The sequence below is a fragment of the Manis pentadactyla genome, chromosome 1, assembly GCF_030020395.1.
Source record: "Manis pentadactyla isolate mManPen7 chromosome 1, mManPen7.hap1, whole genome shotgun sequence".
In the NCBI taxonomy this organism is placed as follows: domain Eukaryota; kingdom Metazoa; phylum Chordata; class Mammalia; order Pholidota; family Manidae; genus Manis; species Manis pentadactyla.
Window position 1 is genome coordinate 168,884,078 of NC_080019.1, and position 16,358 is coordinate 168,900,435.

The window sequence follows — 16,358 nt, forward strand, 5'->3', positions numbered from 1 at the left end:
TCATGTAACTAGATTTTTACTCTACACTGTATATTAGAGTTATTTCCATTTGAGTATGCGGATAACAACTGCATTCTTTTTAGCTGTTGCATAGTACTCCACAGTATGAATGTGTTTTCTTTTACTTAATCATTTACTTATTGACTTACAAGTAAGTCATTTAAAATGTTCTGCTCCTATAGATACTGCTGCAATGAATACAGTTGACCAAGCCTTCTTAGACCTATAAGTATAAAAAAGTAATTTTTGATCACAGGATATACACATTTAAAATTATAACACTTTCAAATTACCTTTTGAGGTATCTATACCAGTTTATATTCTGGCCAACAATGTATCATAGTGTCCACTTTCCTATACTTTCACTAACATTTGATATAAATATTTCAATTTCTTGCTTAATGACATGAAAATGGTGTTTCAAGCTGTCTTTATTTGTAAAGTAGTAGTGCTTAGTAGTAATACTGAGCATCTTTTCATAAGGGTGTTGGTTATTTATATTTTATCTTAAATAAACTATCTGCTAATGCATGCATAAGCTTTTTCTATACTTTATTCTTTTAATCTATTTACATTTTCCTACATAGATGTCCCATGTGTTTGACAGATTTACACCGACTCTGTGAAAAAGACAAAGGGAATAGAAACATCCTGGGTTACAATAATATACTCTACTTATCTACTGTTCACCTACTGGTTATTTCAAGTATTTCATGAATGGTGGTATGGTATCCATAAGGAAGGACTGGTAAACATGTTTGGAATAAGCAATCATAATGATCTTGAGGACTCCTCTGGAACAGAAGGTGGTTCAAGCTCTTCCTTTGACTGGAATCTTTTACACCTTGGTTTTCAGTATTCGCAGATAGGACACATGGGAACACTAGATTTCAGCAGCTCTCTTGTTTCACCTGATAGCACTATTTTTGTCTGAACAAAGGACAAGAATAGATAAACCTGTGTGACAAACTTCAAAATTTTAACTACTCTTGAAAAACAGATACATAAGACTGCTTTCAAATAGATAGCAATCAATAATGCTAGGAGACTTCAATAACCCACTTTCAACAACAGATAGGCCATCCAGACAGAAAATCAATGCAGAAATGGTGGACCTCAACTACACATTAGATCAGATAGATGTAACAGACATATATTGATTATTGCATTCAATAGCCACATAACATACATTCTTCTAGAGCCCACATGGAACATTCCCCAGGATAGAGCATATATTAGGTCACAAAACAAATCTCTATAAATTTAAGAAAATTGCAACCATATCAAGCATCTTTTCTGACTACAATGGTATGAAACTAGAAATCAAAAGAAGAAGCTGGAAAATTCACTAATATGTGGAGATTAAACAACTTGCTAATGAACAACCAATGAGTCAAATATGAAACCAAAAGAGAGACCAAAAAATATCCTGAGACAAATGAAAATTGAAACCCAACATACTAAAACTTTTGAGAGTCAACAAAAGCAGTTGTAAGAAGGACGTTTTTAGTGACAAACAGCTATACCAAGAAAAAAAGAGACATCTCAAATAACCTAACTTTCTAATGAAATTAGAAGAAATAAGAACAAACTAAGCCCAAATTTAGTTCATGGAAGCAAATACATATTTCAGAGCAGAAATACATGAAACAGAGAACAAAAAAGACAACAGAAAAGGACAGTGTTTTAAAAGATATCAAGATGGACATTCACCCAGACTTACCAAGAAAAAAAGAGAGATGATTCAAGTAAATAAAATTAAAAGTGAAAGTAGATCTTTACAATTAATACCACAGAAATACAAAGGAAGATTTGTTTTGTGACCTGATATATGCTCTATCCTGGGGAATGTTCCATGTGGGCTCGAGAAGAATGTATGTTATGCTGCTATTGGATGCAGTAATCAATTATGAACAATTATATGTCAAAAAATTGGACAACCTATAAGAAATGGATAAATTCCAAGAAACATACAACCTACCAACACTGAATCATGAAGATATAGAAAGTCTGAATAGACCAATTACTAATAAGGAGAATGAAACAGTAATGAAAACCTCAAAACAAAGAGAAATCCAGGATCAAATGGATTTATTGGTAAATTCTACCATTTAAAAAAGAATACCAATCCTACTCAAACTCTTCCAAAAAATTGAAGAGGAGAGCACATTTCCGAACTCATTTTATGAGGACAGAATTATTCTATACCAAAGCCAGACAAGGACATGACAAGAAAAGAAAATCACAGGCCAATATCCCTGATAAACAAAGAAAATATTCTCAACAAAATATTAGCAAACTGAATTTAACAGTACAGTAAAAGATTATACACTATGACCAAGTGAGGCTTATTCCAGAGATGCAAAGATGGTTCAATACCACAAATCAATCAATGTGATTGACCATATTAACAAATGCAGGGTAAAAATTATGTGATCATCTCAACCATTGCAGAAAAAGCATTTGACAAAATTCAACATCCTTTCATGATAAAAACTCTCAACAAAGTGTGTATACAGGGAACAAACCTCAGCATAATAAAGGCCATATATGACAAGCCCTCAACTAACATCACACTCAATGGTTTCCCCCTAAGATTAGGAATAAGACAAGGATGTCTACTCTTGCCACTTTTATTCAACATAGTACTGGAAGTCCTAGCCATAGCAGTTGTGCAAGAAAAAAAAATAAAAGGCATCCAAGTCAGAAAGGAAGAAGTAAAATTGTCTGTTTGTAAATTACATTATATTATGTATAGAAAACCCTAAAGATTTTACCAAAAAAACTGTTAGAAATAGTAAGTGGATTCAGTGATGTTGCAGTATAGAAAATCCATATACAAAAAATCAGTTGCATTTTTATACACATATTCTAACAATGAATATTAGAAAGAGAAATTAAGAAAATAATCCATTTATAATAGCATCAAAAGAATAAAATAGTTAACTAACAAGGAGGTGAAAGATCTGTACATTCAAAGAGCTATGCATGGATCAAAGAAATTGAAGATAATACCAATAAATGGAAAGATATTCCATGCTCAGGGATTGAAAGAATTAATATTGTTAAAATATCCATATTATCCAAAGCAATCTATAACTGATTCACTGAAATCTCTATCAAAATTCCAATGGCATTTTTCACAGAAATAAAAGAAAAATCCTAAAATTCTTATGGAAAGGACAAAATACCCCCGTTAGCTAAAAACAATCTTAAGAAAGAACAAAGCTGAATGCATCACATTTCTTTATTTAAAACTACATTACAAAGCTGTAATAATCAAAACAGTTATGGTATTGGCATAAGAAGATACATAGATCAATGGAACAGAACAGAGAGCCCAGAAATAAACCCATGGCCAATTAATTTTTCACCAAGGAGCCAAGAATATACACAGGGGAAAGGACAGTCCCTTCAGGAAATGGTGATAGGAAAACTGGACAACCCCCCAGACAAAAGAATGAAATTGGGCCCCTATTTTACACCATACACAAAAATCAACTAAAAAATATATTAAAGATTTGAACATAAGACCTGAAACTACAAAACTCCTATAAGAAAACATAGGAGATAAACCTTCACACTGGTTTTGGCAATTTTTTGGACTTGACACCAAAACAAGGGCAACAGAAGCAAAAATAAACAAGTGGGACTAAATAAACTAAAAACCTTCTGCTCAGCAAAGGACACTATAAACAAAATAAAAAGGCAACCTATAAAATGGGAGAAAACATTTGCAAACCACATATTCAATAAAGGGTTAATATCCAAAATATAAAAGGAACTCATACAACTCAATAGCAAAGAAACAACCCAATTAAAACATGGGCAAAGGACCTGAATTGACATTTTTCCAAAAGGACATACAAATGGCCAATAGATACATGAAAAAGTCCTCAAAATTACTAATCCTCAGAGAAATGCAAATCGGAACCACAGTTACATACATCACACCTGTTAGGACAGCTGTTATAAAAAAGACAAGAGATAACCAATGCTGGGAAATATGCAGAGAAATGGAAACCCTTGTAGGGAATGTTGGGAATGTAAACCATACAGTTGCTATGGAAAATAGTATAAACTTTCCTCAAGAAATTAAAAATAGAACTACCAATAATTCCACTTACAAGTATACAAAAAGGAAAAGAAATAATTATCTCAAAGAGATAATGTACTGTTATGTTTATTATAGCTTTATTCACAATTCAAAGTACAGAACAACCATTATTCATTATTCAAAGTATGAAAACAACATAAGTGTCCATCAGTGGATGACTGGCTCAAGAAAATGTTGTATATATATGCAAAGGAATATTAGTCAGCTTTAAAAAAGAAGGAAAGCCTGTCATTTGTGACCACGTGGATGAAACTGGAGGACATTATGCTAAGTGAAATAAGCCAGACAGAGAAAGACAAATACTGCATGGTATCAAATACTTCAATGTGAAATAAAAAAAAAAAAGAGTTGAACTCATAGACACAGAGTACAAAAGTGGCTGTCAGGCCCAGGGAGAAGGGAAAATAGTGAGAGATAAGTAAATGGACATAGATTTTCAGTGATAAGATTAATAAGGTCTGAGGATCTAATGTGTGACGTGGTGACCACAGCTGATGACGTGGCATTATATAATTGAAATATGCTAACAGAGTAGAACTTAAATGTTCTCTCTCCCACACACACACAAAGACTAAATGTGTGAGGTGATGGATGTGTTAATTAACTTAGAAGGAATCTTTTCATAATGTATACCTATATCAAATCATCACATTGCATATTCTAAAGTATCTTATACTTTTGTCAATAAAACAAAATGTTGATAATGTTGGGGAAAAAAAAGAAGAAGAAGGTTGTCCTTGCCTTAGCATCTGGATTTTGAACCAGAATGAAAAAAAAGAGAAGTCCAGTGCTTGAATTTCTAACAAAGTTTGGGCTGAAAGTCTTAGATGCTCTGCTGGGTAAGTTACATAGCAGAAAGGAAAAAGTCCGCTACAGGGTCATGAGCCACATCGCTTGGATTAATCATTCTTGTTTATGCTTGGGTCCACAACTTTCCATCTCAGAGCCTGAAAGTGTCCCACTTGTCCTTAAGCAAATTCTTTAAGCCTCTCAGTTGTGTTTTTCCTTTCAATGTGTTATAAATAATAGGTCAGAACATGTATTGAATAGCTTAAGATCTAAAACATATGTTTGTGCAATGAGACCACAGAGGTAGAACTATAGAATCTGAAGCCAATTTTATATTTAGCAGAGACTTCAGATGTCTGTTCAACACACTTATTTGAAAAGTAATTTTTATTCATCTAATATGTCAAGCTGTTGAGAAACATACCAAAGAAGAACAAGTTCTTGTCCTCCAGGAACACATAATCTTGTTGCCAAGCAAATGTCTCGTTCTTCAAATGCCCTTCTCCACGCACAGAGATGATCAGTTTGAAGAACCAGAGGTTCAGAAAAGGTAACGGGAGTAACGCCAAGCTAAAGGGAGTACACGTCCCTCCTTTAGTCTCTCTTAGGCCTAAGAAGGATCCTTACTTTACTACCTTTGGGCCCTTCAATAATGGCTGTAGACCTGTCAGCCATATATAATGATTCAGGTCTAATTTGTAAAAACACTCCTTTGGCTCCTACAAGACTGTGTTTCTCCTAGTCCTGCACATACTTTCCTGGCTCTGTAGCAGAAACTTAAACACAAAAGCTATATTTCAGGTCGGCCTATCTTCTCTTGGTAAGGAAGATTCTGTCTATTCAGATTTTCCTGCAAACTTCATCTTTCTTCACTAACTTGGAGACATCTTCCTGCCCCTTCTGGCTCAGAACAATTCGTCCTCTTCCCCTCCCAATTTTCAAGAAGTTCTAAGGAGGTAACAGTATTGTGGGAAAACCCTGAGGTAGAAACTGGCTCTCCACAACTTAACAATTGGAGCTTCAATGTTCTTGACTGTAAAATAGATAAAACTGTTAATAACCACCTGAATATCTCCCTAGACCAGTTCTCTATGTCATGTGAGCATTGCCTTCACCTAGCCCAAATGCATTTACCTCCAGATGAAGCTCAGGTTTTCCCACTATCACCACCACCACCACCACCACCCATTGTTCTAAACTCTAAATCATACTACCACCTTTTCAGTGGATCTCTGCTGTGAACCTCCTGCCCATCCCAGCAAACTGGTGAATTAAGTTGCTTGGGCTGCTATAACAAAATACCATAGACCTGGGTGCCTTAAACAACAGAAATTTATTTTCTCACAGTTCTGGAGGCTAAAGGTCTAAGCTCAAGGTGTCAGCAGGTTTGTTTTTCTGAGGCCCTTTCCTTGCCTTGCAAATGTTCCCCTTCTCACTGTGTTTTCACAGGGTCTTTCCTCTATCATGCACATCTCTGGTGTCTCTTTGTGTGTCCAATTCTCTCTTCTTATAAAGAAAGAATTCCCCATTCATATGGGATTCAAATTCAACATAATGGCCTCATTTTAATTTAAGAACATCTTTAAAGACCCCATCTCCAAGCAGTCACGTTCTGAGGTACTAGGGGTTAGGACTTCAACACATAAATTTGGCAGGGGAACAATTCAACCCATAACAATTGGTTCTTTGGAAAAGGGGGTAGAGAGAGAGCCCTGGGGCTAGCAATCCATTCTCCCTACCTTTGTGAAGTTGATTATTGGAAGTACTTTTTTCTTTCTTTCTTTTTTTACCGTCATAAAGTCAATGATACTTATTTAAACCCAAAGAGACATATATACAAATAATTTCACTTAGGGCCAAAGAAGGAAAAACTTGTTAAACTTCTCTCCATTTCTCAGTTAACCTTGTGAGAGAGCAGTAAGATAAGAAGGGAGTGAGTGAAGCTTGGGAGACTTAAATAAGAAAAAAGCTATGACTTGTCCTAGGATGAAAGACAACGGTCTTTATCTTTTACGATGCATGTCCAAAACTGCATGACCACTCATAATTCTAGAAAAGAATTTAATATTTTAAAATAATTTAAGAACTTTCCAATCAGGTGACACTCCAGCCAAATTATTCAGTAAGAAGAACAAATCCCATTAAATTTCTAATCTCTCATTTTATTCTGACAACTTTGGAAGAGTAACGGGAAGTTATCTTTTGATGAAGAAATTCCAAATTGACTTCAATTGAAAAAAAATTCTTGAATCTATTTTGTAAGACACTTAGAATTTCTGGGTTTTGTTTAATCTCTATAACTTAATAGATTCAGCAAAGTGTTTGGCCTTCAAATCAAATCATTATGATAACCTTATTCCAAGTTTGTGTCTTCATATCCCGGAGTTACATTGACAGTGGATCTTTTTGACTTTCCACTTTGATTATGAAATTATCTAGATAATTCACAAATTTCTATTTTGCTTGGTAGGATGGCCAGCCTCTAAGGATCTGCTCCCCCTGGTGTTCATGCCCCAGTGTGGTCCTTTCCTACACTGATTAGGACTGGCCTGTGAAACCGGTAGATGATTGTGCAGAAAAAGAATTACAGATTCTGCTTTGCACTCTGTTGGCTCATTAACAGCTTCCATGTCATGGAACAACCTATAGAGAGGTCTGTATGGGGAGGAACAGATGCCTTCTGCCAAACCGCAGCCATGAGCAGCTGTCAGCATGTAAGGAAGCCCTCTTGGAAGTGGGCCCTCCCGTTCTGGGCAAGACTTCACACGACTGCAGGCCCAGCTGACATCTCGACTGCAGCCTCATGAGAGATCCCAAGCCAGAACCCCCCTGCTTGGCTGCCTCTGAAACTACTGACCCATAGAAACTGTGTGAAATAATTAATGCTACTTTTGTTTTAAACTGCTAAGTTGGGAGTTCATTTGTTAGGTAGCAATAGAAAACTAACAGACTCAGGTAGGCATTGAAAATCCAGTATTCAGCAAGCCAGTGTTTATAAACCTGTTAGGGCCAGAGAACTCAAAAAGGCTCCATTTAAATCCCTGCGATAAACATGTTTTGGGTTCTTACAACTCCTTGGCTTTGAACTCCCCTCCTATGCTTGTGAATTCTCCACCCTCTGGATTTTGGTGAGATGCAGAACATTTCCATCCACTCTAGACCCAGAAAATGCAAGACAGGTGCCTTGCCAGTTCATCTGGCAGCTGTTGGACACAGGCCCCGGGCATGATTTGCTAGGCGCTCTCACTCAGTAGCAGCTGTGCTGTGAGCTGTGGCACTGCTGTGGGCCAGCAGCTACGGCAGCATTGCTCTTCCTCATTAGACTGGTTTATTCCCGCCCATTTCCCAACACTGGTTTCCAGTCACTGAGAATCTGTGAGCTACCCAATATTCCTTAATACATTTCTTTTTGTGCTTAAACCATCACTTAACATATGCCTACCGCATCATGGTGGTGCAATGGAAATCACAAGGGCATGGGATGCATCAAAAGTCTGCTGTTGATAGAAATTGCCTGAGAAAGAATTACCTCATTCTGGCCCACTGAATCTGCCTTCAAAGGCACAATTTAATTGGCAGGAAGAGGCTGAGTCATAATATGGAAAGAAAAATGTTAAAGGACATTTTAAGATAAACCATTATAAGTGTGCATCAGTGTACCAGGAGTTCAGGACTCTCAAACCCTTGTGATTCATAAAAGAAATGATTTTCAAAGTTTTAAGTTTTCTTCTTCACTAGCTTGTAATTCCATGCTTAAAAACTTAACTAAAAATTATTTCAAGCCATTCATGAACTTCATGAAACAGAAGGCATCAAAAAAATGAAAAACAAAATCAATTTTAAAGCTATACTAGCTAAAGCAAGGATATGTAAAAAATGACATTTAATTTACACACAACCTAATGTAATTGAAACCAGCTATAAAAGCATGAGACAATCATAAATATCAGATTTTTATACTGTTTTCCCAAATAATTGAAAAGGCATATCTGTGACAGAGCTTGGATTTAATGTTTCATCTTTCTCCTTGTAAGCCTATGATTAATGCTTGAGTTACAAATTCACATAACTTCTGGTATTTTTTGGCTTAGTAGACAAATCTGTAGGGAGGCAGGAGGAATTACCTATCTGAAGAATAAATAAAAATGCAGAATCACAGCTTCCTAAGGGTCATATTTAGCCAGCTCCACCCAGCCTCACTGGATTCCTCCTTGGTAACCTGTCAGCAATAAACTCAACCATTCTACATGGCCTCAGCAAATCCTATAACTCTTACTCTACCTTTTGGTAAGAAAGTACATTGGATTGTCTTACTTTTCACTTTTCTATCTTTTAGGAAATTCTTATTTTTAATTACACTGAGTACATCGATACATTCTTGGTACAAAAACCAAACATTACAGATCAAGCTAGAGTCCCTCTTCACTACTACCCACAGTCCAAGTCCTCTGTGCACACCTCCACACATTTTTTTTCTGTGACCTATGGGATTATTTAGGGATGGGTGTAAAGCTCAGCCTCTACTCTGAGTTACAAGTAAAAGCATTCATATTTAGAGTGCTTATTCTGGTAGCATGAAAAAAATTACTCCCAGCCCACCAGCCCCTTCCCTTCTCTCTTCCACCCTGGCTGCACTTAAATTTAGTGCTAGTTAGAGAAGCATCAGGTGCTCCAAGTCATCTGTCCCATAAACATTTGTGGAAAAAAAAACCCTTGTTTCCATATGCCTAGCTCTTCAGTACTGGAGACAGCCTTTACCACACCACATCAGTCCCTGTGTGGGGCCTGTTAAAGCAAGAGAATTCATGCAAGGCCGTCCAAGTTCTGAATTCTACCCAAACTCCCTCTGGCCTTCTGCCTCCTGGGCTCTGCTGGGGGAGATAGTTCCCCCAAAGGAATCTAAACTCTTACCACTTGTCCCATTTGCTCTTCTGCCCTCAGCTGTGAGTTTTGCTGTGGCTTAGTTTTTTTAGGTTGTGAGGTAGGGTTGAGGGAGAAGACTCAGAATTCTGTTCCCCTAAAAGAATTTACACTTTTGAAAACCAGAATTAGGAAGGAGCATATATGTGACATTTCTGCTTTCTGTCCAAACATATCTTTCTGCTGAGGTAATGAGCCAAGGTCCACCAAGCTTGAAACAGGAAGGGATGAGGGAAGAGTGGAATTATTAGAAGGATGTTGAAAAAAATGCATTTTTTACTTAGTCTACATAAATTACATCATCTTCTATGTGTTATTTTGTTACTTGTTTTTTCTTCTTATTCACTATGCTTTGGAAAGCTTTCCATGTTGTTATATATAGCTTCGCATTATTTATTCATCTACTGAACCCCTATTGTGTACCAGTGGCTATACGTGCAGCCCTGGAAAAACAGGCTAAGTCTGTTCTTGTCATTCTTACACGATAGAGAGGAGAAAGGTAATAGTCAAATATGTATATGCATAAGTAATATGACATGAAGTGATAGGTACAAAGAGAAATAAAGTGAGATAAAGGGACAGAGATAAGTGTTGTTACAAACGGTCAGAGAGAGTCTTTCCATGGTGGCCACCCACATCTTTTTAGCTACTGTATAGCAAAGCATTATGCTCCCAAAAGAAGGGTAGCGAAGTTTTTTTCCCATTTTTTTGCTGTTACAAACCATGTTGTAATATTTACCTCCTTATGCATATGAACAGTAGTACTTTGAGTTGATACTGAAAAGCAGAATTATTGGGTCACACTTGCAAACCGCTCTCTGAAATGGCTGTACTGATTTAAAGTTCCATCAGAAACTGCTTATTCCTCCACTTCTCTTAGCTGATACTATCAAAATGAATTGATTTTACTACTCTGATGTGTGGGGAGGAAATTGGCATCCTGGATTTTGTAAGTGGCACTTCCCTTTATTTCTTATGTTGAACACAGTTCCATATGTTTATTAGACATTTATATTTCCTATCTTGTAAAATGGCTATTCATATCCTTTGCCCATATGTCTATGGGACTGTTTTATCTTTCTGTTTTGATTTGTTGGAACTAATGTAGCCAAGCCAAAAATATTTTGTCTTTACATTTGTTGCAAATATTTTCTCTCATCCTTTATCATCATCTTTGTCATATAAAGCTGCTTTTATACATGTGGTCAAATATATCCACATATCCCTTTAATGATCATATCTTCATCAGTAATACTTTGAGTCTTCAAATTCAAATTCAGCATACATTTCTTGAGTTCTCAATATGTGTAAGACACTGCTAGGCAGCTTGGAAATATATAAAAATAGCTAAGACCTGACATCTGCCCTCATGGATCTCACAATTTATGATTTGGTGCTGAGGACACATATACAAAATATCTACAAAGCCAAGGGTCTTAGTAATCCACAAAGTCCTACAAGAAGAAGTACTATGGTGGGGCATTGTCTAGCTCAGCACAAGGCACCTGGAAAGGTTTCACAGATGCTATAGCACTGAAGACAGGATAGCCTTTCAAAGGGCAGCGATAGGAATAAAAGTTCATCATGGGGGGAATAGCACAAGCCAGGCAGAAAGTGTAGCCAGGAAGGGCTGGGGAGAAATTCCTGGGAAAGCTGGGTAGGGGTTATGTGAGTAAGAATAAGAGGAGTAAACGTAGTGGGAGACCAGGTTGAAAAGGTTGGGTGGAACTAGCTTAATCTGTTACCCAAAAATAAGAAATCCAGTGAGAAATTCAACATTTCATGGTCTCCTAGAAAAGTAGCCCTTAACAAAAAGAAGAAAACTATTGATTCTGAGAAGTAAAGATTTGGAGCGATTGGATGAACATGGATAGCCTCGCCCTCAGCCTTGGTGACAGCCTGAAGGTGATGTGTGCTGCAGCCCTCCAGCATGTGCGTGGGCCCTGCCAGGGTATCTGCCATTGCACCGTCCAGAGCCCTTGCCTGGGAACAGCTGTGGTGTGCAAATCCTAAGTCTGTTTCACCATCCCTCAGAGGTAAGAGTTGGATAGTTATGCACTATGACTTCACAGTCCTCCGGGGGAGCTGCCAAGGAAAGCATGTTTTGGATAGAAATCTGAAAAAAAAGAAAAAGAAAAATTTAAATACCCAGGATGAGTTTGGCGCAGAGATAAGGTTTCACATCCAGCTCCTCCCTAGGCTCTGCCATTTAATCATCCTCCAGGACACAGAGGCTGCCACGGATAGTGATCCGGCCTCCATGGGCCGCATCAGCAAACACCCTTCTTAGATAGGCAGTTGGAAAGTAATAGGATTTGGGTTTTAGTTGTCAGGCAATGGTGGAAAATGTTACAAACAGCTGACCTCTTTCGTCTCCACTGAAATGCCTGCCTTCCTCTGCACATTTTATGCTACTTTGGGGAGAAAGACAAAAGACAGATGCTTCTTGCAAGAATGCTAGTTGTTTAATCATTCTTTCTAGTCCTAAGACATTTACTGTAGTTTCTTGGTGCTGACATCTTGGGTCACTCCTTGGTTCCCAATGTCTTGTGAATGGTGTTGTGTGGTGATTTTCCATTACATGAGATACGGGAAAGTTTGGGAGAATTTTTTTAAAGCTGTTATGTCTCAGATGGTGTCCTCAGGTCAAAAACCTTAAATTGGGAGTGCATAAATTATAAATAAACTGTAAACTCTTGTAGTCAAACACAAGATACAAAACCTAGTCTTGCTCCCATCTGCTACAGAGTATTACTCAGGTGTACAGAAATGCTTCTGTCCATTCCAAGGATTGACAACAAAATACAAAATTAGTCTTTCCAACAGCAAGACCCGTCCACACAGTGTGCACAGAGGAGGAGACCTGCTTCCTCTCCAGGTTCTGTGGCCCCCAAGGAAACCCAGGATGTTGCACAGTGGACAAAATGCCGTTCAGAAATGTAGTAAAACTCTTGGGTCAGCCACGAAGCACCCTGCTAATAGGTCTCTCGCTATCTCTTTTCACAATGACAATGTAAAAAAACTAAAAATATGTGGTGTGCTCAAGCATTTTCATGTGTGAAGGAACAAGAGTAAATAATTAATTTCACATTCATAAACTACCTTGTTTTCCCAGGAGGATCAAATTCTTATTCACAGGCAAGTCATCACAGGGATTTGGAATGCTATTCATTTCTTTTCCCCTAAGAGTCTTAACATTTGTTGCAACTTCACAAATCTTGTTTTAGTTTTTGTTGAAATTTATATTTTTCAATATTGAGCCTGTGTGTGTGTTTATTCTCTCCCTCTTGTTAAATTTGCAAATTCTCTTAGTTAGTTGCATATCCTCTCCCTTCCTGTACAGAGATGATCATATCTTTCCTCTCTGGTGATCACTGTCCATCTGAGGAGCTCTGCTTTGGAGTAGAGAAGACGCAGGTGGCATGGGAGCCTACGTCTGTGGTTGTCCAGGTGTGGAGTCTCTGGAGAGATGTTTTAGGGAAGAACACATTGTCAAGTTTTTTCTGTATACCAATATGTTCATAAGGAACATTTAAAAGCAGAGGAGGTGAATAACAAGACTTTGTTTCTATAGCATCTTTCCCAAAGATGTTTATAAATACATAAAGATTATCCTCAAAACACTCTCTTCATCTGGGTTAAGAGCAAGAATTATTTTCATACTTCATGAGGGGAATCCAGAATAAAGAGAAGTATCCCAACTCTATGAGCTTTACTCAGCTCATAACTGAGTCCCACCCTTCAAATATGAGTGACCTCACCTAGCCGACCCCACTGCCTCTCTAGGCTGAGTTCCCCTGCCTCTCTGTGGTTCTCCACTGTGTTGAAACCAATGTTCTTGGCTCTTTATTTGATCTTAAAATCAGTGTTGGGCCAATCAGTCAGAAGATTTGGACATTCTGTTCAGAAAATGTTATAAATTCATCAAGATCTGCTGGATAGGCAGCACTCTCCCGGCATTCTTAGTAGAATAGCAGTCTCTGTCCCCACATGACTTCATGAGATGCTGGACTTGTGCAAGATGATGAAGACAGCTTCCCCCACCTCCCTGGAAGAGGCACACCCTGCCACAGCTCCCTGTCCTCACCCTGGCTGTCTCCTCTTCCCTGCCTTTGTCCGTCTGCAGTATTCCTATTCATCTTTCACATTTCAGTTTGACTGCCATCATGTGCTTCGCCAAGGCTTCCCAGGCACGCTCCAGTTCTGCTTTCATACCAGACCCCAGTGTCGGTCAGGTCCCCACCCACCCCTCTCCCACCAGGATACGTGCTCCATGGAAGCCCCCATCAACAGGGGCATAATCTCTGTCCCTTTGGATCTGGATATCCAGAGATTGGATAAAGAACTGTTCTGTGGCCTTGGCCAATCAGACCAGAGAGGAAGCATCTTGGTGCTGCTGGTCCTCTGAGCAAGAGGGGCTTGAGGAAGGGCTTGGCAGCACTCTTCCCTGGGCATGCCTCATAGCCCTGGCGTGACTGTCACCTTCTTGCTTCCAGCCTAAGGATGAAGCCAACACTGATGATGGCAGAGCAGAGGCAAGGATAAAATTCAGGTCCTTCAAGGCTTTATGGAGCCCTTGAAACAACCAGACTTGAAGTTGGCCCTACTTCTCGATGACTTCTTACATAACATAATAAATGTCCTTATATCATTAGGTGCCTAAGTGAGAGTCTTATTTTCTGTTTCTTGCAGCTAAAAGACTCCTAAGTCATCCAGTGCTTTTCCTGAACAACAAGCCATACAGTTGGTCAGAACTGGGTATTTCTTCCTCTGATTGCTATAGCACTGTGTATATTTTCATGATCTGCTTCTATGTCTCTCTTCCTCACTGTGAAATTTTCAATGACCATATTTTATTTAATATTTGATTCACAATTTACTTACTTATTTTTAGAGCTCAGCATTATGGCCATCATATAACAAGTAATTAATGAATATTTGATGAATGAATTTATACAGAATATGTCAAAGTGAGTGCCATAGGCAGCTTTAGGCATAAGAAATTTAATCACTGGAGACCCCAGCCCTTTAGACCCTGCTTCCAGAACTGATTGTATTTTTTCGATCATTTGTCCATCCAACCAGCCCACAGAAGTGTCAGGCACCATGATAACCCCCAGGAATTCAGAGAGATGCTGCCCTCTGCTTGCACAGATTTCATTTTGCCCACCTCAATGAAAATTGGGGGCCCTGTGGCCCTTAGATGCCACTTCAGGTACACACTCTGTCTAGGTGCATATGGGAAGCTGGCAATGGTCAGGCCTACAGCTTTTAGTGTAGACATACAGGCCAGCACTGACAAGCAAATATTTAGCTTTCTACCCAGGAAGTGCAGGTGGTCACACATCCAAGTAAAATAACAGAAGGTGCTGCTTCCATCTGAGTACTGTGGGTCCTGACTACCCTTGGGTAGATCTCCTGAGCTGTCTTTCTAGCCTATTATGGTTGTTTAATAATGTCAAGAGCTTGCAGGTTCCTAAGGAGAGGAGAAAAACGCTAAGAATTTAAGAAGTTCTGAGTATCCCTGTTTGATTTCCTGTTTTTTTCCTTCTAGCCAGGAAAATTACAAGCTACAAGACACAGGGAAGAAGTCAAGTAAATGTTAGACTCTAGATCTAGCCAGAACCTTCAAAGATTACGGAGTTCTCTCTGCTACCAGGATAGGGTATATTTAAATGTTCAGAGTTTGAGCAGAAACTCAGTAGGTAGACTGTGAACTTCTTGTCCTAACCCATCTTGCAATGTCCAGTGGTCCCTAAGAGTTCCACCCTTCTGGAAAATATTGTTTCCTTTAATGTCCAAATAAAATAACTCAAGCTCCAGCCAGTGAAATTTTGGGAAGTTCCACACCCTCCCCAGCATTTTGAAGACACGATGGATGCTTGCCCTCCCCTGCTGGCTTCTTGTTATTTCTCACCCTAGACTTTGAATCCCAAACCAATTCTTGATCATTCTTGGTTCTCATCACCAATCCTGCTAACTGCTGCCTTCTCTGTACTGTTCTCCCTAGAACATGGGTAAAGTTCCCTCTTCTTTTCATTTCTAGAGCACCATTAATTACATGAAGGCTATTGTTATGTAACCGACTTTAAATGTTAACAGAGAGGCATGCTTAATTTTGAAATTCTTTAGTTATCGCACCTTAAGAGAATTGATGCCCAACCAACTCTCTCAGTAGCTAAGGGATATTCTATTTCTTCTTTTACTGGATTCCTCAAGCACCCCCCCCCCTCAAATTCCTACCACTGGAGCCTAGAAAGACCACTTTTTCATTATTATTATTATGCTGATCCCTTCAGTTCCCTTTATTTCGGTATTCCTTATGCTTTCCACATGGGGCCCCTAGCTGTTGGTGTGCTTCCCTAAACAGGCAAAAGTTACCCTCTGCCTTTCCTCTTACTTCCAGACTATAGAAAGGACTGAAGTAAGAATTTAAAAACCAATTCTAATTTAATTTAAATTGCTTCTTAAAATCTCTCCACTGTGCTTCTACTGTTAAATCAGATGTGATGTACTTGGCATGTGGTGACAA